This window comes from Oncorhynchus mykiss, chromosome 3 (assembly GCF_057628025.1).
Source record: "Oncorhynchus mykiss isolate SJ-2025 chromosome 3, ASM5762802v1, whole genome shotgun sequence".
NCBI classification, from domain to species: domain Eukaryota; kingdom Metazoa; phylum Chordata; class Actinopteri; order Salmoniformes; family Salmonidae; genus Oncorhynchus; species Oncorhynchus mykiss.
The window spans coordinates 21,631,961-21,652,795 of record NC_143024.1 but is presented as its reverse complement, the minus strand read 5'-3'; the positions used below and the strand labels follow the sequence as shown (position 1 = coordinate 21,652,795).

Genomic DNA, 20,835 nt, shown 5'->3' with positions numbered 1-20,835 from the left:
TGCGTAAATTACGCACATGTTTGCATTACATTTGCTGTTATTATGGACTTCACTGGTTTTATATAATTTGCTTAACCGGGCTCTAAACAAAGTCGCCAATATACTACATAGCATGAACGCGACAGTCTGCAGTGGAGGGTTCAAGAGAGCATGATGTCAGCGAAATCATACTATCCGGGGGTAAAGCCCATTTTTTCTTTCGATTTCAGAATTTCATTTGTCTGCCATAGTCTATTACAAAATAAGACATTCGTTAAATATCTGGCAACGGGTTTGGGTCGACATCATATTTGTTTTCCTCCATTCGAACCCTTATCCATCCTTGTACTGTATTTATGTTGGAATAAAAAGTGTCGCTGTTCATGGGAGACGCCATTGCGCGCAGTCCGAGGTCCGAATAGCCAAACCCTGTTTCATATCTGTGGATGTACTGCGCATCAATGGACACGACACTCGAACCTGGGACAATGTTTGCTAACTGCATTTAATGTAATATATTCTGATCACTTATTTTAAATGACGCCGCGGTATTTGTCTAAATTATGTTGATATTTTTGCCGTAATTAACTGCCCTTGCTGTCTATGCACCCACAACCAGCCATTTTACAAGTCGAGGGTTCGAGCCCTGTAGGGAGCGCAGCCCGACAGCTGGCAGAAAGGGCGATGTAGGAAACTTTACCGGCATATTGTAATTTATTTCACTAACTTAATTGTCTGGACATACACTTGTCAATATAACAGGTGTGGGATGCGCCCGGTATACTGCCCATACATTTAAAACTGGATAATAAACTACATACTCCACCCATAAGTCACTCTCTGCATAGACACTGGCTTACCCGAGCTGTGGATACTTCCGGAAGACCAAATATGAATGAGAGGCGGACTAGTTAGGAGTGGAGATTCTGCGCGCTGCCTGCTCCGGGAGCAGAGAGAGGTGGGAGCTCATGGCGTCGCAGCATTCGGCTTCGGTTAATTCTATCTGGGATCCTTGGGCCGTCCTAACTTTAACCCCTACCCATACCTTAATTAACCCTTAACCAAATGTAAACTTTAATGGGGTAGAGACGTCCCAAGGATCCCAGATAGCAAGGACCATTCTGGGTCCGACTAGACTCAATCCATGTTGAGTAAACAGTGGGCAGCTACTGCATATGGTACGAGATCAGATCATATCACCATTTAATCCAAGGGCATGTAACCTTAGAAAATGCAAAAGATGGATCTCCGTGTGTGTGTGTGTGTGTGTGTGTGTGTGTGTGTGTGTGTGTGTGTGTGTGTGTGTGTGTGTGTGTGTGTGTGTGTGTGTGTGTGCATGCTCGTGTGGGAGCGAGAGAGAGAGTTATCAGGGTGTCCTAATTGTTGTGAGAATCAAGTGTTCATCTCTATACAAATAAAGAAGAAAGGTCAATATTCTACCTACACTCTCTCTGTCTCTCCCACACACACACACACACACACACACACACACACACACACACACACACACACACACACACACACACACACACAGTGGGCCCTGGGTGTATCAGTTAGGACTCACCTCTTCAGTAGGTCACTGCACTCCAGGTGCTGTTGGGCTGGCAGGTGACCCGGTTGGGTCCATCCAGCAGGTGGTTCTTCTTACAGAGGTAATAGATGGCATCACCCACATCGTACTCAGTCCTCTGTACCGCCACCAGGTACCCCTGGTTCACCTCCTGGGGGGGGCGGGCACCACACCCCTGGAACAGGAGAGAGAGGGTCACTGTATATCAATTGGCAAGAGATGTTATTCTCTGTTTAGGCCAAAAGGTGGCAGTAAAGCACTATGAAACATAACAACCGACATTACAGTCTCTCTCACACATAAAAAGACACACACACACAAAGTAGAACGATTTCAAGTGCAGAGTACAATAACCTCCTCCGCAAAATACACAAATACACACACTCACACTCAAAAGGCCCAATCCATCCACCCACACGCCAACCATCAAATTCCATGGCTCTGATGCTCTCCCTCTGCTTGCTCTCTCTCTATCAAACACTATATATTATAAAACACACACACGTACTTTGACAGATGGGGTGAGGGTACTGCCAGGTCTGATCAATATTACAGAGATTCTCACTGTTTCCCACCAGCTCCCTGGGGAGAAAATGGGGGGAGGGGGAGCGGGAGAGAGACAGAGTGAGAGGGGGTGGTTATTATTTGCCAGCAGCATACCACCCTGCACACCACTGCTGGCTTGCTTCTGAAGCTAAGCAGGGTTGGTCCTGGTCAGTTCCTGGATGGGAGACCAGATGCTGCTGGAAGTGGTGTTGGAGGGCCAGTAGCAGGCACTCTTTCCTCTGGTCTAAAAAAATATCCCAATGCCCCAGGGCAGTGATACTGTCCTGTGTAGGGTGCCGTCTTTCGGGTGGGAAGTTAAACTGCTGTGTCCTGACTCTCTGAGGTCATTAAAGATCCCATGGCACTTATCGTTAAGAGTAGGGGTGTCAACCCCAGTGTCCTGGCTAAATTTCCAATCTGGTCACCTAATAATCCCCAGTTTACAATTGCCTCATTCATGCCCTGTAACTATTCCCCAGGTTGTTGCTGCAAATGAGAACATGTTCTCAGTCAACTTACCTGGTAAAGTAACAGATTAAAAATAGATATGTCTAATTGACTGGTAATACACTAAGCGGTGAAGCAGGGGTTAAATGTTTCAGAAAGTGTGTATTTTGCATACAATACATGATTCCAACTGACATATGCATTGGGATGTGATACATTATTAGATGTGAGTCAGTAAAAAGCATATTAATGGCCTAGTTAACAACAGTAATGCAGACAGCCCAGTCTCTACATAATGAAGTTACTCCACTTCCACCCCTTACCATCCATCTCTCTCTATCCTTTGTCTGCCATCCTGTCTCTCGCTCTCCCACCCTGCCTCTTCTAACCTCTCTAGCTTGCATCCCTAACTTCTCCCTCTCTCACCCTCCCTCCCTCTCTCTCTCTCTCTCTCTCTCTCTCTCTCACCCTCTCTCTCCCTCTCTCTCCCTCCCTCCCTCCCTCCCTCTCTCTCTCTCTCTCTCTCTCTCTCTCTCTCTCTCTCTCTCTCTCTCTCTCTCTCTCTCTCTCTCTCTCCCTCCCTCCCTCTCTCTCTCTCTCTCTCTCTCTCTCCCTCCCTCTCTTACCCTCCCTCCCCCTCCCTCTCCCTCTCTCTCTCTCTCTCTCCCTCCCACTCTCTCCCTCCCTCTCTCACCCAGACAGACAGGTGTAGCGAATGGTTGTTCCAGCGACTGTGGATCCATCGATGCTGAAGGTGTTGGTCAACTCCTCAGGTAAAGGACATGAGACCTGGGGGAGGTGGGGGCTACAGAGGGGGCAGACGTAGACGCACTTGAGGGAGGGAGGAGGGAAGAGAAGGGTGGAAGAGCGAGGGAGTAGAGAGGGACAGAGAGAGGGAGGAGGGAGAGGGTGAGGGAAAGGGAGAGTGAGAAGCACATCTGTAACAAAAGACATTTGTACATTCTGTTCAACTGATTCACACACACACACACACACACACACACACACACACACACACACACACACACAGGGTGCTGATGATATTTTGCAGTGCCTTCAGAAAGTATTCACACTCCTTGACTTATTCCATATGTTGTTGTGTTACAACCTGAAATTAAAATGGATTCAATTTAGATTTTGTGTCATTGATCTACACACAATTTCCCATCATGTGGAATTATGTTTTTATACATTTTTGCTAATTAATGAAAAATTCAAAGCTGAAAGGTCTTAAGTCAATAAGTATTCAACCCCTTTGTTATAGCAAGCCTAAATAAGTTCAGGAGTAAACATTTGCTTAACAAGTCACATAATAAGTTGCATGGAATAACTCTGTGTGGAATAATGGTGATAATTAACATGATTTTTGAAGGACTACCTCATCTCTGTACCCCACACATACAATTATCTATAAGGTCCCTCAGTCGAGCAGTGAATTTCAAACACAGATTCAACCACAAAAACCATTGAGGTTTTCCAATGCCTTGCAAGGGTCTGGGTAAAAAAAAAGCAGATATTGAATATCCCTTTGAGCATGGTGAAGTTATTAACTACACTTCAGATGGCGTATAAACACAATCAGTCACTAAAAAGATTCAGGCGTCATTCCTCAGTTGCCAGAGAGGAAGGAAACCGCTCAGGGATGTCAACATGATGCCAATGGTGACTTTAAAACAGTTTGTCACACCCTGATCAGCTTCACCTGTCCTCTTTATTGTCTCCACCCCCTCCAGGTGTCGCTTGTTTTCCCTAGTGTATTTATCCCTGTGTTTCCTGTCTCTCTGTACCAGTGTATTTATCCCTGTGTTTCCTGTCTCTCTGTACCAGTGTATTTATCCCTGTGTTTCCTGTCTCTCTGTACCAGTGTATTTATCCCTGTGTTTCCTGTCTCTCTGTACCAGTGTATTTATCCCTGTGTTTCCTGTCTCTCTGTACCAGTGTATTTATCCCTGTGTTTCCTGTCTCTCTGTGCCAGTGTATTTATCCCTGTGTTTCCTGTCTCTCTGTGCCAGTGTATTTATCCCTGTGTTTCCTGTCTCTCTGTGCCAGTGTATTTATCCCTGTGTTTCCTGTCTCTCTGTGCCAGTGTATTTATCCCTGTGTTTCCTGTCTCTTTGTGCCAGTGTATTTATCCCTGTGTTTCCTGTCTCTCTGTACCAGTGTATTTATCCCTGTGTTTCCTGTCTCTCTGTGCCAGTGTATTTATCCCTGTGTTTCCTGTCTCTCTGTACCAGTGTATTTATCCCTGTGTTTCCTGTCTCTCTGTGCCAGTGTATTTATCCCTGTGTTTCCTGTCTCTCTGTGCCAGTGTATTTATCCCTGTGTTTCCTGTCTCTCTGTGCCAGTGTATTTATCCCTGTGTTTCCTGTCTCTCTGTGCCAGTGTATTTATCCCTGTGTTTCCTGTCTCTCTGTGCCAGTGTATTTATCCCTGTGTTTCCTGTCTCTCTGTACCAGTGTATTTATCCCTGTGTTTCCTGTCTCTCTGTACCAGTGTATTTATCCCTGTGTTTCCTGTCTCTCTGTACCAGTGTATTTATCCCTGTGTTTCCTGTCTCTCTGTGCCAGTGTATTTATCCCTGTGTTTCCTGTCTCTCTGTACCAGTGTATTTATCCCTGTGTTTCCTGTCTCTCTGTGCCAGGGTATTTATCCCTGTGTTTCCTGTCTCTCTGTACCAGTGTATTTATCCCTGTGTTTCCTGTCTCTCTGTACCAGTGTATTTATCCCTGTGTTTCCTGTCTCTCTGTACCAGTGTATTTATCCCTGTGTTTCCTGTCTCTCTGTGCCAGTGTATTTATCCCTGTGTTTCCTGTCTCTCTGTGCCAGTGTATTTATCCCTGTGTTTCCTGTCTCTCTGTACCAGTGTATTTATCCCTGTGTTTCCTGTCTCTCTGTACCAGTGTATTTATCCCTGTGTTTCCTGTCTCTCTGTACCAGTGTATTTATCCCTGTGTTTCCTGTCTCTCTGTGCCAGTGTATTTATCCCTGTGTTTCCTGTCTCTCTGTGCCAGTGTATTTATCCCTGTGTTTCCTGTCTCTCTGTGCCAGTTCGTCTTGTATGTTCCAAGTCAACCAGCGGTTTTCCCGTACTCCTGCCTTTTCTATTCTCTTTTTCTAGTCCTCCCGGTTTTGACCCTTGCCTGTTCTGGACTCTGTACCCGCCTGCCTGACCATTCTGCCTGCCTTGACCACGAACCTGTCTGCCACTCTGTACCTCCTGGACTCTGATCTGGTTTTGACCTTTTGCCTGTCTACAACCATTCTCTTGCCTACTCCTTTTGTATTATTAAACATTGTATGACTCCCACCATCTGCCTCCTGTGTCAGCATCTGGGTCTCACCTTGTGTCATGATACAGTTAGAGTGTAATGGCTGTGATAGGAGCAAACTGAGGATGGATCAACAACATTGTAGTTACTCGACAAAACTAATCTAAATGACAGAGTGAAACAAAGGAAGTCTGTACAGGATGAAAATATTCCAAACATGCACCCTGTTTGCAATAAGACACTGAATTAATACTGTATTATATGTTTGGGGCAAATCCAACACAAACACATCACTGAGCACCAGTCTTCATATTTTCAAGCATAGTGGTGGCTGCATCATGTTATGAGTATACTTGTCATCGGCAAAGACTAGGGAGGTTTTTTGAATAAAAAGAAAATGAATAGAGCTAATCACAGGCAAAGTAAAAAGAGAACCTGTTTCAGTCTGCTTTCCAACAGATACTGGGAGACAAATCGCCTTTCAGCAGGACAATAAACTAAACTGCAAGGCCACTGGAGTTACTTACTAAGATAAGATGACGTTGAATCTAAGTAACCTAGTTACAGTTTTGACTTAAATCGGCTTGAAAAATGTCTAGCAATGATCAACAATGAACTTGACAAAGCTTGAAGAATTTAAAAAAGAATAATCGGCAAATATTGTACAATCAAGGTTTGCAAAGCTATTAGTCTCACAGCTCACAGCTGTAGTTGCTGCCAAAGGTGATCTAACATGTATTGACTATATTTCTCTAATCAAAATATAGTATTTTTCATTAATAAAAAAAAAACATGTTTCTTCCACTGAGACATTACTCTGTGTAGTATTTTGTGTAGATTGTTGGCAAAAAAAATCTATTAAATCTATTTTAATCCCGCTTTGTAACACAACAAAATGTGGAAAAAGACAAGGGGTGTGTGAACTTTCTGAAGGCCCTGTATGTCATTCACTGGTGGTGCCTATGTGCTGTTGAGCATAATACCATTCATAGCCTACACACATACAGAAACACACATTGTTGAAAGACACACATATCAGCATGTAACTAATGTGCATGATAGGGTTCATAGAAAATACAGGAACACAACATGCAAATACACACACAGACAAACACACACACAGAGCAGTGTTTAGCTAATGTGAATAATGGGATTGAGAGAAAGTTAACAGCTGGAGTGCATTCGGAAAGTACTCAGATGCCTTTCTCCACATTTTGTTACATTAGTTTTATTTTAAAATATATATATTTTAAATGTGTTCCTCATCAATCTACACCCATAATGACAAAATGAAAACAGGTTTTTAGACATTTTAGATATTTTATTAAAAGTAAAAAACAGAAATACCTTATTTACATAAGTATTCAAACCCTTTGCTATGAGACTCGAACTTTAGCTCAGGTGCATCCTGTTTCCATTAATCATCCTTGAGATGTTTCTACAACTTCACTGGAGGCCACCTGTGGTAAATTCAATTGATTGGACATTATTAGGAAAGGCACACACCTGTCTATATAAGGTTCCACAGTTGACAGTGCATGTCAGAGCATAAACCAAACCATGAGGTCAAAGGAATTGTCCATAGAGCTCTGAGACAGGATTATGTCGAGGCACAGATCTGGGAAGGGTACCAAAACATTTATTTAGCATTGAAGGTCCTCAAGAACCCAGTGGTGTAAGAAGTTTGGAACCACCAAGACTCTTCCTAGAGCTGGCCGCCAAGCCAAACTGAACAATGGGGGGGAGAAGGGCCATGGTCAGGGAGGTGACCAAGAACACGAGGGTCACACTGACAGAGCTCCAGAGTTCCTCTGTGGAGATGGGAGGACCTTCCAGAAGGACAACCATCTCTGCAACACTCCACCAATCATGCATTTATGATAGAGTGGCCAGACAGGAGTCACTCCTCAGTAAAAGGTACATGACAGCCGACTTGGAGTTTGACAAAAGGCACATGAATACTCTCAGACCATGAGAAACAAGATTCTCTGGTCTGATGAAACCAAGATTGAACTCTTTGGCCTGAATGCCAGGAGTCACATCTGGAGGAAACCTGGCACCAACCCTACGGTGAAGCATGGTGGTGGCAGCATCATGCTATGGAGATGTTTTTCAGAGGCAGGGACTGAGAGACTAGTCAGGATCGAGGCAAAGATGAACGGAGCAAAGTACAGTGAGATCCTTGATGAAAACCTGCTCTAGAGCTCTCAGGACCTCAGACTGAGGAGAATGTTCACCTTCCAACAGGACAACAACCCTAAGCACACAGCCAAGACAACGCAGGAGTGGCTTCGGGACAAGTGACGGAAGGACCTTGAGTGGCCCGGCAAGAGCCCGGAATTTAACCCAATCAAACATCTCTGGAGAGACCTGAAAATAGCTGTGCAGCAACACTCCCCATCCAACCTGACAGAGCTTGAGAGGATATGCAGAGAAGAATGGGAGAAACTCCCCAAATACAGGTGTGCCAAGCTTGTTGCGTCATACCCAAGAAGAGTTGAGGCTGTAATCGTGCTTCATCAAAGTACTGAGTAAAGGGTCTGAATACTTACGGAAATGTCATATTTCAGTGGGGGGGGGTTCTAAATTTGCCTAAACGTCTAAAAAAACTTTTTTTGCTTTGTCATTATGGGGTATTGTGTGTAGACTGATGAAGGGGAAAAAAACAATGTAATCCATTTTAGAATAAGCCTGTAACCTAACAAAATGTGTAAAACGTTAAGGGGTCTAAATACTTTCTGAATGTACTGTAGGTGTGAGATGACAAAGCAGACAGGGAGAAGTGGAATGGGGGGGACTCCTCTTCAGGATACATAGCGGTCAACACCTCGCATGTCCCTATAACTGGCCAGGTGACTCATATAACAATAACCTTTGTAGGTTAAAGGTGTTGCAGGTAGTCATAGCTATGAGTCAGGAAAATGAATATCCTCTGTGAAAACAGGAATCTGAAAATAGATTATGGTAACTAGCTGATAAGCATGCATACTGCTGCAGAGAGAGAGAGAGTGACAGAGTGACAGCGAGAGAGAGTGACAGAGTGACAGAGAGAGAGCAAGAGTGTTATAGAGTGACAGAGTGACAGAGAGAGAGAGACAGTAGCAGAGAGAGAGAGAGAGATTGACAGAGTGAGAGAGAGATTCACTTTATATATTATCTACCTTACTTGCTTTGGCAATGTTAACACATGTTTCCCATGCCAATAAAGCCCTTGAATTGAGAATTGAGAATTGAGAGACTGAGAAAGAGAGAAAGAGATGCGGCATTAGTTGTGTAATCGCATGGATGGCTCATTCCTGGAAGTATGAGAGCCTCTCGTTCGTGGAAATATAAATATCAAGAGAGGCTCTTTGTAGGGGAGTTGAAGTGGCCTCAGATTTATAGGGAGGGATGTTCGATGGGTATTGTGATATGCAGAGTAACGACAGCAGGTAGAGAGAAGCTCTCTTCTGTGTAAAACTCTCCCATAGACACACATAAGCAACATCAAAAGGGGTCAGTTCACTGAGTGTCTTTGAAATATATCTAATCCTATACGTAGCTATATAAATTCAGAATGGGCAGGGTGAGTGAGTTGAGTGTGTGGCTGTATGGGGAGTGAGTGTGAGTGCCTGGAGCTGGGTTGATTCAGTGTTCTAACTGTGGCCCTCCTCTCTCTGTGTGCTCTCCAGCCTCCCTCCCTCCCTGCCTGCCTCCCACACAGCCAGGGCCCAGTGTGAAACTACTGTTGGCTGACAGGTAGCTCTGTCTTAAAGGAGTGATAGTGAAAGCAGAGAGATGTCCATAGATGACCAGGTGGTCAAAGCTGTGCACCTCTTTCTCGGTCAAGTCCACCCCATGCGCGCACACACACACACACACACACACACACACACACACACACACACACACACACACACACACACACACACACACACACACACACACACACACACACACACACACACACACAGCCCAGTTCTGCTTCAACAAACAAACACACTAAATAGCCCAGAGCTGCTTGCTTGTCCTTGGCTCTGTCTGGGGGGAGAGACCTTATCAGGGGCCTCTCAGATGGAAAGGAATGAGAGGAGAAGAGGATGAGAGTAAGAGAGGATGAGAGAGGAGAGGAGAAGAGGGAACAGCATGGCCCAAAGCTGCATGAGCAAGAGAGCTCTCTGACTGTGATCCGTCGCCCACACACACACACACACACACACACACACAGCTCTTTGACACTTTATCTGTGATCCACCTCCCACACACATTCAATATATACACAAAATCTCTTCCTTTCTCTCGCCCCCCTCTCTCTTCCCCCCTCTCTCGCTCTCTCTCTCTCTCTCTCTCTCCCCCCTCTCCCCCCTCTCTCTCGCCCCCCCTCTCTCTCCTCACCCTTTCTCTCCCCCCCCCCCACTCTCTGTCTCTCTCTCTTTCTTAAACTCACACACATACACACATCTATTTGACACCCTGACAGTGATCTACCGCCCACTGCCTCTCAATAAGCACGATGTAGCACAGCTCGAATACACACAGGAAGACACTCAGCCAACCTACTGCCTGTCTCTGTGAAGGAGCTCTGTGAGACTGGGACATGGACACACACACACACACATGCACACACACATACACACATACACACACACACAAACATATCACACTATGAGTACACACACACACAAACACAAACATATAACACTATGAGTACACACACACACACAAAAATGCACAGAGGACACGAATGCATGCAGACCTTCATACTCTTAAAATACACACTTGACTCACACACTGAAACACACAACAGTTAAATAAAGGTTAAAAGAACCCAGCCAGGAGGAGATGAAGACTAGAACATGCTCGTTCACCCTATCTGGCACAGACACTGTGAACTAATCAAGCCCTGCCTCTCTCTGGACTGCAGTCCTAGTATCAACAGCTGATAGTTCCGTTGCTAAGGCAATTTAGAGAATGGGCCCTGGTTACACAATGTCTCAGTCTATGCAAACAGACAAACTGCCAACAAAATAACACCATCACAGAGGGCCTCATTCCTGAGGTACACACACACACACACACACACACACACACACACACACACACACACACACACACACACACACACACACACACACAGAGAGAGAGTGAGAGACACCTAGAACCTAAAAGGGTTCTCCTATGGGGGCAGCTGAAGAACCCTGGAGAAAATAACCCTTTTTGAAAAACTACTTCTGGGAAAAAAGATAAATAGAATAGAATATGATGTAACACATAGAAATGGACTGAATAGACCAGAGGGAGTGAATTATGTTTTATTCCATTCACTGTGCAGTATTTGCTTTCCATTCCATTCTTTGGGTGCGGCAGGTAGCCTAGCGGTTAAGAGTGTTGAGCCAGTAACTCCCTTGAGCAAGGCAGATAATCCCCCAACAACACCTGCTCCCCGGGTGCCAATGACATGGCACCCTGATTCAGAGTGGTTGGGTTAAATGAGGAAGACACATTTCAGTTGAATTCATTCAGTTATGTTACTAACTAGGTACCCCCTTCCTTTCCCCTTCCCTATTTCCAGGGTACTTCTAATGAGCAGATATAATGTTATCTAAATTGCATCCAGAACATATCTGCCTCTCTGCTCTGTTCTTGTACCCACCTGTGCAGTTGGGATCATCACTGCTCCATTGTCGGTCGCCTTGGCAACGACGGATGGCTGCATCCAAGCCATTGGGCAACATGTAGCCTGTGTCACAACGCACCTTGAGGAGGGCAGAGAAGGAGGGAGTGGGAGAGAGGAGGGAAGCAACAAACTGAAAAGGCACTTCCAGATGGGGCATCACTGGTAATGATGTAAAGCCATGTTGAGTGCCCTCATTTCCTCATTTGGAACACACATGAATATGTGCAATGGTTAAAATAATTATCCCTCGCAGCTAAGGCTCAACTGACAAACCAGAACACACACGTACCTGGAGCCACACAGCTGAGGTCCAACAGACAAACCAGAACACACACACGTACCTGGAGCCACACAGCTGAGGTCCAACAGACAAACCAGAACACACACACGTACCTGGAGCCACACAGCTGAGGCCACACTGACAAACCAGAACACACACACGTACCTGGAGCCACACAGCTGAGGCCACACTGACAAACCAGAACACACACACGTACCTGGAGCCACACAGCTGAGGACACACTGACAAACCAGAACACACACACGTACCTTGAGCCACACAGCTGAGGCCACACTGGCCGTCACAGACACTGGCGCTTGTTGCCACAGTCCTTGTCCTGTGTACAGGGTTTTGGACACGTCCTTCTCCGCTCGTTACCCAGCAGCCTCTCTGGACACGCATCAGATGCCTGGACTAGGAGAGAGACAGAGGTGGAGAGATGTGGCCCTCTAGCTCAGTTGGTAGAGCATGGTGAATGCAACGTAAGCATGGTGGGTTTGATATCCGGAACCACCCAAATGAGAAAACGTTTTTTATGTCTGCAAGTCACTTTGGATAGAAGTGTCTACTAAATGGCATATATTATTATATTATGTCAGAGGTCGTCAACCTTTTCTTGCCCAGGGACCCCCTCCCAGGCAAACCGGCCCCCCAGGGACCCCCTCCCAGGCAAACCGGACACCCAGGGAACCCCTCCCAGGCAAACCGGCCACCCAGGGAACCCCTCCCAGGTAAACCGGCCACCCAGGGACCCCCTCCCAGGCAAACCGGCCACCCAGGGACCCCCTCCCAGGCAAACCGGCCACCCAGGGACCCCCTCCCAGGCAAACCGGCCACCCAGGGACCCCCTCCCAGGCAAACCGGCCACCTAGGGACCCCCTCCCAGGCAAACCAGCCACCCAGGGAACCCCTCCCAGGCAAACTGGCCACACAGGACCCCCTCCCAGGTAAACCGGCCACCCAGGGACCCCTCCCAGGCAAACCGGCCACCCAGGGAACCCCTCCCAGGCAAACCGGCCACCCAGGGAACCCCTCCCAGGCAAACTGGCCCCCCAGGGAACCCCTCCCAGGCAAACTGACCACCCAGGGAACCCCTCCCAGGCAAACTGGCCACACAGGACCCCCTCCCAGGTAAACCGTCCACCCAGGGTCCCCCTCCCAGGCAAACCGTCCACCCAGGGACCCCCATCATACGTTAGCCCCCCAAATAAATTGCATGTCTTGTCTTATCATCAGGTGAATGACAATGGCAAGGAGAAGTAATCAGTATTTTAAAATTAATAGATCTGATAGACTGTTTTTCATTATGTTGACCTCTCCACATTGTAACGGGAAGAGGAAGTGTAAACTCTATCATAGCCTTTTAGCTAGAAAGGTCACTCCAAACACATTTTCACTAATAGCTGCTGTTTAGCTGGTTATACAAAGTTTAGCCCTGTGTTGGGAGAAATGTATGTCCAAGACAAGTCAAGAAAGCTTACTTTCTTAATTGGCTCCAATAAGTGTAATTTTCTCAATATTAGGAGTTGAGAAATAAAGTTGGCATCATTAGATAGAAGATATTCTCCTATTTTCTACTGTTGATATGTAATTCAAAATTCCTACCAGAAAACCTACCAGCATTTTTACACTTGCTCCTGTCTGTTCTAGTTCTAGCCTGCCCTAACCCTGAGCCTGCCTACCATTCTGTACCTTGTCACACCATACTGTATTATTGACTCCTGCCTGCTCTGACCCTGAGCCTGCCTGCCGTTCTGGGCCTTTCACACCCTATCTGGATTACTGACCTCTGCCTGCCCTTGACCTGTCGTTTTGCCTGTCCCTGTCCTAGTAATAAACTTTTGTTACATCGACACTGTCTGCATCTGGGTCTTACCTGAAACGTGCCATGTACAGAATATAAATATTCCCAAAATGCATCCTGTTTGCAACAAGGCACTAAAGTAAAACTGCAAAACAATCGGCAAACTAATTCACTTTTTCCTGAATACAAAGCGTATTTTGGGGCGTGGTGCAGTGGTCTAAGACACTACATCTCAGTGCAAGAGCCGTCAATGCAGTACCTGTTTCGAATCCAGGCTGCATCACATCCGGCCGTGATTGGGCGGCGCACAATTGGCCCAGCGCCGCCCAGATTAGGCTGGGGTAGGCTGTCATTGTAAATAACAATTTGTTCTTAACTGGCTTGCCTAGTTAAATAAAAATAAATTGTACAATCCAGGTGTGCAAAGCTCTTAGAGACTTACCCAGAAAGATCCACAGCTATAAGGTGATTTGAATGTATTAACTCAGGGGTGTGAATACTTAAGTAAATTAGATATTTCATTTTCAATAAATTTGCATTTTCAACATTTCTAGAAAAGTGTAATAGTCCAGGAGTATGAATACCCACTGGAGGCACTGTAGATAGATGAATCAAACCTGGAATGGAGTACCTTGCCCAGGAGAGTGAAATGGAGAGGTCGGAACATGAAATCATGGTTGAAATGTGAACTGAAGTTGAAGTTGGAATCAGATGGGGCCTTTTTTCTATCAAACCTGGTACCCAGGTTTTCAAAGAGGACAATTTTCTTCTAGAACATTTGTAGGGATTCATGTACTCAGGTAAGCAAAGGTTACTGTGATGTGTAGAATGTAAACCTGGTTATAGTTTGATAGAATAGGGGCCTAAATCTGATTCCAATTGGGCATCTAGTTCTGTGATTTCATCTCTTCCTAGGAATCCATTGTATTTTTCTTCCATGTGTTTAACATAAAACACATCATTAATTCATATCCGCAAAACAGCATGGACTGTAGCCCAGCACGCACACACACACAAACACACACACAGAGAGAGACACGCCCTTAATGTACAGCACATCTGGAACAGAAAAAGAGGGGTCCCCCAACTCGTGTTCTCTCATGCTGACAACTGCACATGTGTGACCAATTAACAACATATATTCATATACTGTACACACAGGTGGACACAGGGGGACACACATACTACATACACACAACTGTGCAAACACACATACACAGACATTGTCTCTCATACAGCTGCAGTACACTGCCCTACCATAGCTGCAAGTAGGGGTGCTGAGGGTGCTGCAGTACACTGCCCTACCATAGCTGCAAGTAGGGGTGCTGAGGGTGCTGCAGTACACTGCCCTACCATAGCTGCAAGTAGGGGTGCTGAGGGTGCTGCAGTACACTACCCTACCATAGCCGCAAGTAGGGGTGCTGAGGGTGCTGCAGTACACTGCCCTACCATAGCTGCAAGTAGGGGTGCTGAGGGTGCTGCAGTACACTGCCCTACCATAGCTGCAAGTAGGGGTGCTGAGGGTGCTGCAGTACACTACCCTACCATAGCTGCAAGTAGGGGTGCTGAGGGTGCTGCAGTACACTGCCCTACCATAGCTGCAAGTAGGGGTGCTGAGGGTGCTGCAGTACACTGCCCTACCATAGCTGCAAGTAGGGGTGCTGAGGGTGCTGCAGCACCCCCTGAAAAATATAAATGTAAAAAATAAATGCAAAATTGGTGAACTGGGCCTTTATTACTCCTGTATAAGTGGGGAAATTCACTTACAAATGCAAATGCATTCAATAAGTTTGCAGTCAGGAGTGTATCCGCATGCCCCAACCATAACACACAACCAAAACCACAGCCTATGTCAATACAACAAAGACAGGAACAAATATTCAATATACTCGTCTCCATATCTCTATGGTCACCCCCAAAACCAATTCTTCCTTTGGCCGCCTCTACTTCCAGTTCTCTTCTGCCAATGACTGGAACCAACTACAAAAATCTCTGAAACTGGAAACACTTATCTCACTCACTAGTTTTAAGCACCAGCTGTCAGAGCAGCTCACATATTACTGCACCTGCACATAGCCTATCTATAATTTAGCCCAAACAACTGCCTCGTTCCCTACTGTACTTATTTATTTTGCTACTTTGCACCCCATTATTTCTATCTCTACTTTGCACATTCTTCCACTGTAAATCTACCATTCCAGTGTTTTACTTGCTATATTGTATTTACTTCGCCACCATGGCCTTTTTTGCCATGGTCCCTTATCTCACCTCATTTGCTCACATTGTATATAGACTTATTTTTCTACTGTATTATTGACTGTGTTTGTTTTACTCCATGTGTAACTCTGTGTTGTTGTATGTGTTGAACTCCTTTGCTTTATCTTGGCCAGGTCGCAGTTGTAAATGAGAACTTGTTCTAAACTTGCCTACCTGGTTAAATAAAGGTGAAATAAAAAATCAAATAAATCGCAGCGCTAGCTGTGACACCAGAGATTCTGGGTTCGAGCCCAAGCTCTATCGTAGCCATGGGGCGACACACAAATGGCCCAGCGTTGTCCGGGTTAGGGAGGGTTTGGCCGGCAGGGATGTCCTTGTCTCATCGTACAGTGAAAGTATTTCCTAACAGTGCAGTAATATCATTAATAATAATATTGTAAAAAAACACAAGAAGTAAGTTGAAACACGAGAATGCAAATATATATATATACACAGTCAGTGCAAGCACCTTATTCAGTGTGCAGGGGTACTGTTGAGGTGGGTTTAAACTTAAAAAGTGACTGCTAGCAGGATATACATGTAAACATGGCTGAAAAGTGGCTGCTAGCAGGATATACATGTAAACATGGCTGAAAAGTGACTGGTAGCAGGATATACATGTAAACAGCGCTGAAAAGTGACTGGTAGCAGGATATACATGTAAACAGCGCTGAAAAGTGACTGGTAGCAGAATATACATGTTAACAGGGCTGAAAAGTGACTGGTAGCAGGATATACATGTAAACAGGGCTGAAAAGTGACTGGTAGCAGGATATACATGTAAACAGGGCTGAAAAGTGACTGGTAGCAGGATATACATGTTAACAGGGCTGAAAAGTGACTGGTAGCAGGATATACATGTTAACAGGGCTGAAAAGTGACTGGTAGCAGGATATACATGTTAACAGGGCTGAAAAGTGACTGGTAGCAGGATATACATGTAAACAGGGCTGAAAAGTGACTGGTAGCAGGATATACATGTAAACAGGGCTGAAAAGTGACTGGTAGCAGGATATACATGTAAACATGGCTGAAAAGTGACTGGTAGCAGGATATACATGTAAACAGGGCTGAAAAGTGACTGCTAGCAGGATATACATGTAAACAGGGCTGAAAAGTGACTGGTAGCAGGATATACATGTAAACAGGGCTGAAAAGTGACTGGTAGCAGGATATACATGTAAACATGGCTGAAAAGTGACTGGTAGCAGGATATACATGTAAACAGGGTTGAAAAGTGACTGGTAGCAGGATATACATGTAAACAGGGCTGAAAAGTGACTGGTAGCAGGATATACATGTTAACAGGGCTGAAAAGTGACTGGTAGCAGGATATACATGTAAACAGGGCTGAAAAGTGACTGGTAGCAGGATATACATGTAAACATGGTTGAAAAGTGACTGGTAGCAGGATATACATGTAAACATGGCTGAAAAGTGACTGGTAGCAGGATATACATGTAAACAGGGCTGAAAAGTGACTGCTAGCAGGATATACATGTAAACAGGGCTGAAAAGTGACTGGTAGCAGGATATACATGTAAACAGGGCTGAAAAGTGACTGGTAGCAGGATATACATGTAAACATGGCTGAAAAGTGACTGGTAGCAGGATATACATGTAAACAGGGTTGAAAAGTGACTGGCAGCAGGATATACATGTAAACAGGGCTGAAAAGTGACTTGTAGCAGGATATACATGTAAACAGGGCTGAAAAGTGACTGGTAGCAGGATATACATGTAAACAGGGCTGAAAAGTGACTGGTAGCAGGATATACATGTTAACAGGGCTGAAAAGTGACTGGTAGCAGGATATACATGTAAACAGGGCTGAAAAGTGACTGGTAGCAGGATATACATGTAAACAGGGCTGAAAAGTGACTGGTAGCAGGATATACATGTTAACAGGGCTGAAAAGTGACTGGTAGCAGGATATACATGTTAACAGGGCTGAATGTGACTGGTAGCAGGATATACATGTAAACAGGGCTGGAAAGTGACCGGTAGCAGGATATACATGTAAACAGGGCTGAAAAGTGACTGGTAGCAGGATATACATGTAAACAGGGCTGAAAAGTGACTGGTAGCAGGATATACATGTTAACAGGGCTGAAAAGTGACTGGTAGCAGGATATACATGTAAACAGGGCTGAAAAGTGACTGCTAGCAGGATATACATGTAAACAGGGTTGAAAAGTGACTGGTAGCAGGATATACATGTAAACAGGGCTGAAAAGTGACTGGTAGCAGGATATACATGTAAACAGGGCTGAAAAGTGACTGGTAGCAGAATATACATGTAAACAGGGCTGAAAAGTGACTGGTAGCAGGATATACATGTAAACAGGGCTGAAAAGTGACTGGTAGCAGGATATACATGTAAACAGGGCTGAAAAGTGACTGGTAGCAGGATATACATGTAAACAGGGCTGAAAAGTGACTGGTAGCAGGATATACATGTTAACAGGGCTGAAAAGTGACTGGTAGCAGGATATACATGTAAACAGGGCTGAAAAGTGACTGGTAGCAGGATATACATGTAAACAGGGCTGAAAAGTGACTGGTAGCAGGATATACATGTAAACAGGGCTGAAAAGTGACTGGTAGCAGGATATACATGTTAACAGGGCTGAAAAGTGACTGGTAGCAGGATATACATGTAAACAGGGCTGAAAAGTGACTGGTAGCAGGATATACATGTTAACAGGGCTGAAAAGTGACTGGTAGCAGGATATACATGTAAACAGGGCTGAAAAGTGACTGGTAGCAGGATATACATGTAAACAGGGCTGAAAAGTGACTGGTAGCAGGATATACATGTTAACAGGGCTGAAAAGTGACTGGTAGCAGGATATACATGTAAACAGGGCTGAAAAGTGACTGGTAGCAGGATATACATGTTAACAGGGCTGAAAAGTGACTGGTAGCAGGATATACATGTAAACAGGGCTGAAAAGTGACTGGTAGCAGGATATACATGTAAACAGGGCTGAAAAGTGACTGGTAGCAGGATATACATGTTAACAGGGCTGAAAAGTGACTGGTAGCAGGATATACATGTAAACAGGGCTGAAAAGTGACTGGTAGCAGAATATACATGTAAACAGGGCTGAAAAGTGACTGGTAGCAGGATATACATGTAAACAGGGCTGAAAAGTGACTGGTAGCAGGATATACATGTAAACAGGGCTGAAAAGTGACTGGTAGCAGGATATACATGTTAACAGGGCTGAAAATGACTGGTAGCAGAATAAATAGATAAATACTAATGTTAATGGCAATCAATAACCAATGAACAGCAGTGTAAGGGTGGTAATACATCTAATCAATAATCATTTTAGCAGCAGTGTAGGTGTGTAGTTGTTAGCCATTTAACAGTCTCATGGCCAGGGGGTAGAAGCTGTTTAGGAGTCTGTTGGTCTGGGCCTTGATGCACTGGTACCGTCTGCCAGACGTGAGCATGGAGAACAGCCCATGTCTCGGGTGGCTGGAGTCTTATACCATTTTTGGGGATTTTCTCAGACAGATAGTGTAATTCCTGGATGGCTGGGAGTTCGCCCCCAGTTACGTGTTGGGCCGTCTGCACCACCTTCTGTAGGGCCTTCCGGTTGAGGGCGGTGTAGTTGCCATACCAGACGGTTCTACAACCAGTTAGAATGCTCTCGATTGTGCAGCTGTAAAAGTTCCTTGTGATCTGAGGGGCCATGCCAAATCCTTCTTCACAACTGTGCTGGTGTGAAGGGAGCATGTTAAGTCCTCAGTGATGTGGACAAAGGAACGTGAAGCTCTTGACCCTGTCCACTACAGCCCTGTTGATGTGGGTGGCCCCCCTGTTTCCTATAGTCCACGAACAACTCCTTGGTCTTGCTGATGTTGAGGGAGAGGTTGTGTCTTGCCTAGTGTAACGGCCGTTGTTGGTGGAAGAAGGTGAGGACCAAGGTGCAGCGTGGTATGTGTCCATATTTATTAAAATGAACACAGAAATAACAAAAAATACCAAAGAGAAACGACCGAAAACAGTTCTGGCTGGTGTAGACACACAACAGAAAACAGTCACCCACGAAACACAATAGAAAACAGGCTCCCTAAATATGGTTCTCAATCAGGGACAACGATTGACAGCTGCCTCTGGTTGAGAACCATACCAGGCCGAACACAGAAATAGCAAATCATATAAAAACTAACATAGACAACCCACCCAACTCACGCCCTGACCATAATAAAACAAAGACATAACAAAAGAACTAAGGTCAGAACGTGACACCTAGTTAAAAAAAAGGTTCAATAAATAAATACAAAAATAGTGCACAGGGGCAGGAAAGGGCCTTCCCCAAACTGTTGCCACAAAGTTGGAAGTCTAGAATGTCATAGTATGCTGTAGCGTTAAGACTTCCCTTCAATGGAACTAAGGGGTCTAGCCCGAAACATGAAAAACAGCCCAGACCATTTTTCCTCCAAACCCAGATTTGTCCGTCGGACTGCCAGATGGTGAAGCGCGATTCATCACTCCAGAGAAGACGTTTCCACTGCTCCAGAGTCCAATGGCGGTGAGCTTTACACCACTCCAACCGATGCTTGGCATTGTGCATGGTGATCTTAGGTTTGTGTGCGGCTGCTCTGCCTTGGAAACCCATTGAAGCTCCTGGCGAAGTTGTTGCGCTGAAATAGCTTCCAGAGGCAGTTTGGAACTCGGTAGTGTGTTGCAAACGAGGACAGACAATTTTTACGTGTTACATGCTTCAGCACTTGGCAGTCCCATTCTGTGAGCTTGTGCAGCCTCGGCCTACCACTTTGCGGCTGAGCTGTTGTTGCTCCTAGACGTTTCCACTTCACAGCAACAGCACTTACAGTTGACCGTGGCAGCTCTAGCAGGGCAGAAATTTGATGAACTGACTTGTTGGACGGTGCCACGTTGAAAGTCACTGAGCTCTTCAGTAACGCCATTCTACTGCCAGTGTTTGTCTATGGAGATTTCATGGCTGTGTGCTTAATTTTATACACCTGTCAGCAACGGTGTGGCTGAAATAG

At 45.3% G+C, this 20,835-nt stretch overlaps 1 pseudogene; it reads right to left on the bottom strand.

Moving 5' to 3' along the window:
* Window positions 1–1,486: 1,486 nt before the first annotated feature.
* LOC110520828 (uncharacterized) lies at window positions 1,487–19,555 on the bottom strand (annotated as a pseudogene).
* Window positions 19,556–20,835: the final 1,280 nt, after the last annotated feature.